The sequence below is a fragment of the Amphiprion ocellaris genome, chromosome 11, assembly GCF_022539595.1.
Source record: "Amphiprion ocellaris isolate individual 3 ecotype Okinawa chromosome 11, ASM2253959v1, whole genome shotgun sequence".
Taxonomy (NCBI): Eukaryota; Metazoa; Chordata; class Actinopteri; family Pomacentridae; genus Amphiprion; species Amphiprion ocellaris.
Window position 1 is genome coordinate 6,597,494 of NC_072776.1, and position 9,207 is coordinate 6,606,700.

Sequence of the window (9,207 nt, forward strand, 5' to 3'; positions counted from 1 at the left end):
ATATCCAGTCATTTTTTTATTAATAAGTGATTGTTTCCATAATAAATAATTATAGAATTTGTAAAGACATGATCATAATGAACATTAAAAACTTTTTTTTTTACTTTTAATAAAAATGTATGCAAGAGATATCCCATGGACTTCAAAGGTCCCTCAATTATATTTTGACCCTTTAGTAAATTTACCACTACAACAATGTATACAGTTTCAAGTTAAAGTCCTTCATTAAAAAATCCTACTTAAGTGCACAAATATTAGCAGCAAAATGTCGTTAAAGTATTCAAGTACAATTACTGAGTTAAAGTATTCAAGTAAAATTACTGAGTTGGTCTGTTGGTGTAGATTCTCAGTCATCCAGGTCATGGTGACCCAAAGAACTTCAGTAGAAAACAAGTGCACTTAATTTTTTTGGTTCTTGAAGAGGTTTAACCTCTCATCCAAGAGGCTTCTTCAGTTCTAACTTACAGATTGTGAGTCCCAGATATCTACTGTCAGTCCCAACTCACATGACTAACAGTCCACTGCTGACCCAAGACATGATTGATAGGAGTGAAGGAAGCCATCTAATGGGACGTTTCCACTAGCATCTACTTGGCGCGACACGGCTCGGCTCGTCCTTGTTTGTGAGCTTTTCCATATGGAGTAGTGCCTGGTACGAGGCACTATTTTCAGTACCTTCTCGGCGAGCTGAGATGAGCCGATAGTGTCACGTCTACATAGTGCAGGCCACTGATTGGACAGGGAGTGAGGACACACGAGCGACTCCAGCATGAAAACAAAACCTGGCATTAAAAAAAAAACAACTGTAAACAGCGACAGTGTGTATTGCTCTTCCTGGAACTCTCTGTTCTTCAAAATTTCATTAATCACATCTTATAGAGGGGTACAAATTATTTCAGCCTCATTCACTGGACTTTTCATTACAGCGGGGGGATACATTTTCTGGCAGGTCCAGTGAATGAGGCTGAAATAATTTGTACCCCTCTATAACTTTAGCTGTGATTAATGAAATTAGTCCTAATTCATCGGTGTTGCTAAGCATGATCACAAATGTCTGCAGAATAAATCACGTGATGTTAGAACATCACCTGAGGAATATAGAGGGGGGGGGGGTACATTTTCTGGCAGGCGCAGACAATCAGGCTGCAATTATGTGTCTCCCCCTCATAACATGTTCTCGTCGATCCTCCTGTATCGTCATTTGTCTGAGAATTTCTGAATAAATGCTATGAAGTTCTGATGATCAACAGAGGGGGAATTTAAAAAAAAAAAAAAACGCCAATATCGGAAGACAAGATACCCTGTGGAAAGTGAGTTACAGCAACAGCTATTGCTGGCAGTGCTGCAGTAAATGCAGTGTGTTAAAATGCTCACAGTGGTGTTGATTTTACTGTATCAGAGGTTGGACAGATTGATCTAAAGGTTGAATTACAGCGCGTTTGAATCGAGTATCCACCCAAAGAGTATTGGGCCTACGTTTAGTCAGCAGGGTGATCGCTTACACTTCATTACAAAAAGGAGAAGGAAAAGACATTATTAGGCAGCGCTATCAATATTATTAATTAGGCAACACGCGATGTATAACAAAAGCATTTACTTAGGTTGAAATGTCATGTGCTAAATTACCAAACATGTTTGACAGTCAAAGCATGATCGTAACAATCCACATTTTGTTTTATTCATAAACTACGCTGATATCTGAACACAGAATTATAGCTCCACCCTTCCGAATGCATGCGCGCTCCCGCGGCAGGGGACACACTTTCTATCGGGGGTAAATACTTTGGCACGACACCGGAAAGTAGCTAAACAGACAGACTGCTGACGTCTGACGTTACGGTGAGCGTATTGCGTCACTTCCTGTTGTAGCTTATCCACTCCATCTAATTTGATATTCATTAAATCTGTGTGTAGCGGTAATATTTGAATCGTAACATACACTCGTTTTCTTCAAGCACCTTCTCGGTAGTTAATTCTAAGTTAATCTGTTATCTCTGTCCGCTAGCCTAGCACTTAGCACTTAGCATGGCTTCTCCCTCTTCCTCTCCTTCTCTTTCCTGCTTAGTGTGTCACATGTTTAGTTACTCCTCTGCCTCCTTTAGTGATAACGATACCTATAATAAATGCAGTCTCTTTATAGCTTTGGAGGCGAGGCTCCGCACCATGGAAAACACCCCGCTAGCTGTTAGCCAGGTCCCCTTAGCCGGTGCGGACCGCAATAGTATAGCTGCTAGTGTAGCTTCTGCTAGTGTAGCTTCTGCTAGCCGTCTCAACCCGCCCGGCCAGCAGGCAGATGGTTCCCCCCACATTAGAGCCGGGTTCTGCTCGAGGTTTTTTTCCCTGTTAAAAGGGTGTTTTCCTTGCCACTGTCGCCTTTTGGCTTGCTCTAGGGGTCAGGCATATGGGTTCTGTAAAGCGTCTCGAGACAATTTGACTGTAATTGGCGCTATATAAATAAAATTGAATTGAATTGAATTGAATTGAATTCTTTAAAGACATTCTGTAATTTTCTTATTTGCCATCTATAAAATAAAAAAACTGGCAATAAATGCATAATGACATCTACAGAGCAGAACTGAATCATCCCAGCCTTATTCTTTAAAATAAAATCCTGCTTCTGCTGTACTCCTTTGCTGAGACCTCAAAGTTTCACAGGCGGACAAAAATGCTGATGTTACTAAACAGAGCAGTCTTCATGTATTACACACTTTAAACGTGATTTGAATAATCTATTGAAGCTGATAGGGGGCATCCTTTACCCAACAGAGAGTCTCCCAACACCAGCCTGATGTCCTCTAATGGAAGGAATGTTCAGTCACTCCATGCAACTATTCTGAGGCCTCGGAAAATGAGGTTGAAAGGCTGAGATTATTGAAGTCAGACTAATTTTTCGGCTGTCCTGAAAGTTTACATTCACACATCTATCCTCTGAGCGGAGGGCAGAGCTTAAGGAAGATCCTACAGCATCAGCAATGTAGTTATTACTGCCGGGCATGCAATACAGAAACTGGCATCATCATGTTTAGCTTTTTTATTTTTTTCTGTTTTTGCTTTTCCTTGTAATTTTGCAAAATGAAGTCTTGCTGTGGAAGGTAAATGTATTGTAAAATACTGTATTAATTTAAAAAAATTATTTTTATTCATCAAGTTGCATATGAGTCTGCCCCCATAACATGAATTATTTAATTAAAATGGAACAAAATCTAATTAATAATTCACATTATATTGTGTCATATTATATTTGTTTGGCAACAGAACTCACCATCCATCACACAATATTAAACTAGCTTTGTCCTATTTTATTTTAAAGAATTCATATTTAATGGCAGCCAGTTCTCAGTTCATTTGTTTGTTTTATGAAAAAAGTCAATTTAATAATTTGTGATAATATCAAAACAAATTTTGATATTTGTTTGGAAACAGAATTTGCCATTAATCACTGCTAAATTTTTTAAAAGAAAAAAGCAGGAAAAATAATTATTATAATGACAGAATGAGAAAATAAAAGCACAGTAATCTGTACAAATTCAAATTAGAATTTTTAAAAATGTAAGTTTACACGGATAATTTTTTTATTTTGATCTAAATTGACAAACAATTTATAAATCAAAATTATTGTAGCCTCCTTATCGAGCTTGCATGCAAAAAGTATTATTATTATATGACACTAAAGTTGCATTTATTTGAAACAGGATTTTTAATGTAATACTGGGCATCTTTTACCTAATAATCATCACTGGTAATTTTTTTGAAGAAAAATGCTGGAAAAATAATAATTATATTGACAGAAAGAGAAAAAAAGCACATTTATCTGTACAACTTCAAATTAGAACAAAAAAACTAAGTTTACAGATAAAAGTTTTAAATTTTAACTAAACTGACGGTCAAACAGTTTATAAATCAAAATTATTGTAGCCTCCTTATCAGGCTTGCATGCAAAGATTATTATTAATAAATACAATAAAGAAGCATTCATTTTAAATCCAGGATTTTTCATGTACTACTGTGCTACTCTTACCTATAAATCACATATTAAAGACAATATTCTAGCTTATTATATTTATAATAAAATGCCATCAATTTGCACTTATAGACATTCTGCAAAACTGAGTTGATCACACAGCATTTGGAAGAAAACCGGGTATTTCCATGACAATAGGGTGTCTTTCTCTCACTTTTTTAATCACGTGAACTCCACATGAATCATCTGTGTCATACACAGATTCACATACACAGAGTAGGCATTCACAGCGGGTTTAAAGAGATGGTATCAGCGATGCCCTTCACAGATACAACGTGACCTGGGGCCAGCGCTGAGTCCCATGACATAGCACAACACTAAGACCTCAATGGCGTCAGGCTTATGCTTAAAGACAGAGACACACGTGTTTCTGAACACTTGTTTGTTTAGCGTGCAAACACCAGTCCGTACAAATTTGTGCAAATGTTTGTGAGCTTCATCATTTCTCTTTGTGTTTTGGTGACCTAATGCCTCAGTGACAAAGCATTCGTTCTTCTCTTTCTTTCTTTTTTCATGAGTCATCTGTTCGGAGTCACTTCTTTTGTTTAAATAGAGGCATTACACTTCAAGATACCAACGTTTTACCGGCAACTTTCTTTGTATCGCTGCCACTTTAAACGCATATCTTTCTCACTTTCAAGTGTGAACATTCTTCCAAGGAAATTTCTCATTTCCTTTGAGACGCAAGCTGCCGTTTCTTTCCTGCAATGGTGAGAAACTGCAAAGCCATTCACAAAGGCATTAAAAATTCCCTGAGTAAACACTGGTGACACGGTGGCCACTCGCTTCATTAGCCAACGGAAACCGGTGAGAAGATTGATAAAGGCTGCAGTCTAGCAGCATGACCCAGTGATCTCAAACTGAGGCCAAAACGTATACCAGACAGTCAGAATGAGTTTAAATACGTGCTTGTTCGTGGTGATAAATTTAAGGAAAAAGCAACATAAAGTTTCTTTGTGAGGTACATGGCTTCGATGTGCCTTGGCATTGATCTGCAAAATCTTTTAAAGGACGAACCATTATTCTTCCAAAAGATACTCCATCTTTTGATGTTTAGATGATGGTGGTAGGGACCTCTTCTAAGGTCAGCAAATTAGGAACTACAGCTGCCACTGGGTGCATGAAATATGTCAGAACTTCAAAATGTAGAATTCATTCTCTTTGGAAGCAACACTGAATTTCATTTGTCTTTGAGGTTGGTGATTAGCCAAACCAAAAACTGGTGTCAGCAACTCTGCATCCAATCTAAAGATACAATATGGCACCCTAAGTATTGGTTTATGTATCTGAGCAGTTATCATGCTAGAGAAGTCTAACAAAGGGTATAAGTGAATGGAATTAATGGAAAAGGAGAACAGATAGATAGATAGATAGATAGATAGATAGATAGATAGATAGATAGATAGATAGATAGATAGATAGATAGATAGATAGATAGATAGATAGATAGATAGATAGATAGATAGATAGATAGATAGATACTTTATTAATCCCGAAGGAAATTCACAAACTACCAACGAACAACTAGCATTTCCTAATGGTGCTGTTTGCCATGTATGAACATCCAAACTGATGACCCACTTCCTAATAGCAGAAGTGAAGATACCAGTAAATATTAATCTAATTTTTGATCCGCAAAAGGGACATAATCGAAGAAACTTTTCTTTAAAGTGTTAACAGTTTTGGAGCTTTAGAATCAGGACGAGAGATTATTTGTCTCGTTTTTCATGACACATGCAGTTGAAACTGTCCAAAATGTTCCATAGGTGTCTAGCTGGGTTGAGATCTGGTGACTGCAAAGGCCACATTGCATGATTTCCATAATTTTCATACTCATCAAACCTTTCACTAACTCCCCGTGCCCTTTGGATGAGGACGTCATCCTGGGAGACACCACTCCCATAGGATAGAAATGTTTTATCATAGGATAAAGGTGATCGCTCAGAACAACTTTGTACTGATTAGCAATGACATTTCCCTTTAAGGGGACAAGTGGACCTAAACCATGCCAGCAACATGCTCCCCATAGCAGAACAAAGTCACCAATGTCCTCACTGCAGGGGTGAGGCATTTGGGGTCTCTTGGTTTACAGCACCCATGTCCTCCCCCACTTGTTGGGAAGATGATGAAGGACCATATCAGTAGCTACTACATCTCTGTGGGTACCTAAACATGTGCATTCATGTGCTCTTGCATAATTCACTAAGGCACAAGAATTATGGACATCAAATATGTGCTTCCCTATACCCTGCTCACTGTTTTCTTCCCAATAGATCCAGATAAACATGTCACTTTAGCCACTGTACACGTTGAAAGACTGTCCAGCTGAGCCACCTATGGGGCTATCTATGACTGAAGCTCCTGCCATCTGTGCCTCAACGACTGTCTTTCAAAGTAACTTACATCCCTTTTGCCATCCTATGACATGATCACAATCAATTGGGCCTGTAATCTGCATTTCGATGTGTTTCTACTCATTTATTCAGGTTTATACTTTAATTTGTGACCCACCTCTGTATGTACGCACAAATAACATATGCACAGACGCCCACGCATAAGCTACATGAATTCACACACGCACACATAGGCCCTACAACATGTGTCACGTCTGGTCCTGAGCCATAGTATTGTGTTTTTTGAGGGCTGAGCTCTTGTCGCCCAGCTGGACTTGGGTTCTGCCATTGTGTTTGGGAGGTCAGATTTGTTGAATTTGGACCAGTCTGCTGTCCTTCGTGTGCTCAACGACCCACACAGTCTCATGGGGCGGCCTGGAAGTGCATAACCAGACCTGCTAAACACACTTTACTTCAGGAACTGGCAAACAAAAACACTCACATAAATAAAATTTCGAGCAATAAGTAAGTAAAATGCGTCATTACTTAGGCAAAGTAGCAGTCAAAAATTAAAAGTTTGTTTCTCTGTAAATATTTTTCACCGGTTATTGTATGATGGTTTGTTGGAGGTTTTAGTACAAATTGATCGCTGGTAAGATTACAAAAGAGAGCTGTGTGTTTAAATGGTGAGAAGACTGGACTGTTTGGACTCACTACCTGCATTTGTGACTAAGGTTTCCCTTTCCATGTCCTGTTACAGCACCAGCAAACACCACCCTCCTGTTTCTGTGAGGGGACTGTGCTGTTAAAGGGGCCACTGCTTTCTCAGGTCGGTATGTCTGGTGCCAAATGTTTGTGATTTGGTGAAGACACTGTAAAATCTGCTCTGAAAAGTCACTTTCTGATACCCTGTTGTCACCAAACATTAATCTCAAATTACTGGAAAAAAAAACAAAACAAAACTGGCAGAACTTTTGGTACAAGTGCCTGATTTTGTGATGGCATTCCACACACGCCACAATTTAGTGCAGCATCTTACATTGCTGCAATTTAATATGTTTATCTTAAAATGTATTATAGCACCCCTATAGTTCTGATTTTTAAATAAAATACTATTTTAATTGTGTTGGTAATCTGATAATGCACAATAACAAGGATTTGTGAGCAAAAATGATTGGCAACAAAGTCCTCAAATTAACATGACATGATAATCCACAGTTCATGTCTATACAGCTGGGTTAATATATAATTGAGGGACTTTTGAAGTTCATGGGATATATCTTGCATACATTTTTGTTAAAAGTAAAAAAAAAAAGTTTTTTTTAAAGTTCATTATGATCATGTCTTTACAAATTACATAATTATTTATTATGGAAACAATCATTTATTACTAAAAATTGACTGGAGATCACTAAGATGTCAACTAAATGACCATCTGAATTTATTAACAACCACTTTCTAATTAGATAAACAATAATAAAATGAGCTGATTCAAAAATAGTTTTGATTGTGTTCTTTTTATTAAGTTGAGATAATCATGACAGATATTTCTTTTATGGCAATGTATCAAATTTTATAAGGAAAATAACCAGTTGTATCTGTGTCACAAAAACACCTCTGAAGGAAGTGTGTTAATTCCAGATCACATGACCTTCTCCATGATGTCATTTCCTCCTGAAGAAAAGACTGGCAAGACTCCAAGGCTTTCTGAGTTATTTTAAATCTTTTATTATTGATTTTAATGTTTATTGATTTTAATTAACTGTTTTGTTTTATTTTATTGTATTTTATGTACAGCGTCTTTGAGTTACTTGTAAAGCACTTTATAAATAAAATTTATTATTATTATTATTATTATTATTATTATTATTATTATTATTATTATTATTATTATTATTATTAATAATAATAATAATAATAATAATAATAATAATAATAATAATAAAATCAAGTAGTGTGTGAGTCGAGTGTGGATTTATTGCATGTCAACAGGTTTACTACAATATCTTTAGAAATAACTTTCAATTTCAATTTTACATAATTGTATATATAATATTTAGAAAAATCTTTCTCTAAAAATGCCATGTGGTGTTTGGTTATAGGTGGCCATGTTGATTTTAGGCCTGAAAATAGCAAAAATGTCAACTATGATGCCTGTCAACTATGTTACAAAAAGTCCCGCAATTATATATTGACCCAGTTCATGCATCAAAGACATATGCAATATGTTTTTTTTTCCTTTGTCTCTATGTTTTTGGGTGGGGTTTTTTTTGTACATCACCCATTCAATGACCAATCAAGCATTAGTTGATTATATATAGTAAGTACTTGTTAGAAGACACTTGAGGATAAAATGACACAAGAGGGTGATGTTCCTCTTCTTACCAGGGTTCTCCAGTGAGTTGCACCTGGCTGTTCATTAAAATGATGGGACCCACTGGTATACTGTGTATTATAGGGGAGATGATTTGCTTATATCCTGAGGCAGTACTACAGGGCAAAAGAGGAGCAACTGTGTCTGTACACAGCATAGTTTCAGATATTTTGTGCAGGTACTGTATCATTTAGTGTAGGGCTACACTTGTTTACCAGTTGGGATTTTTGGCACTTCCCCTATTTCCAATAATCTTAAATAGTCAGAACTTCAACTTCAGAAAATCAGAAGACTAATTTCATTGTAAGACTTAACATGTTTCAGTTTGTGGTTGTCATTAGTGTAACGGACAAATTCTTTTTCTGCTCCACACACTTTCCTAGAACTTGAATCAGTGCATATGCAGTATATGAGTCACAGTCGTTCTAAGATTTGAAGCATCATGATCTGCATCAGAAAACCAGCTACTCTGAGAGGTT

The 9,207-nt window shown here is 36.9% G+C and overlaps 1 long non-coding RNA gene across 1 annotated transcript; it reads left to right on the plus strand.

Annotated features, from left to right (window-relative positions):
- Positions 1 to 1,247: 1,247 nt before the first annotated feature.
- LOC129350015 (uncharacterized) lies at positions 1,248 to 8,170 on the plus strand. Its single transcript, XR_008603210.1, has 3 exons — positions 1,248 to 1,839; positions 7,115 to 7,183; positions 7,996 to 8,170. It is a non-coding gene; the product is annotated as an uncharacterized LOC129350015 (long non-coding RNA).
- The last annotated feature ends 1,037 nt before the right edge of the window (positions 8,171 to 9,207 follow it).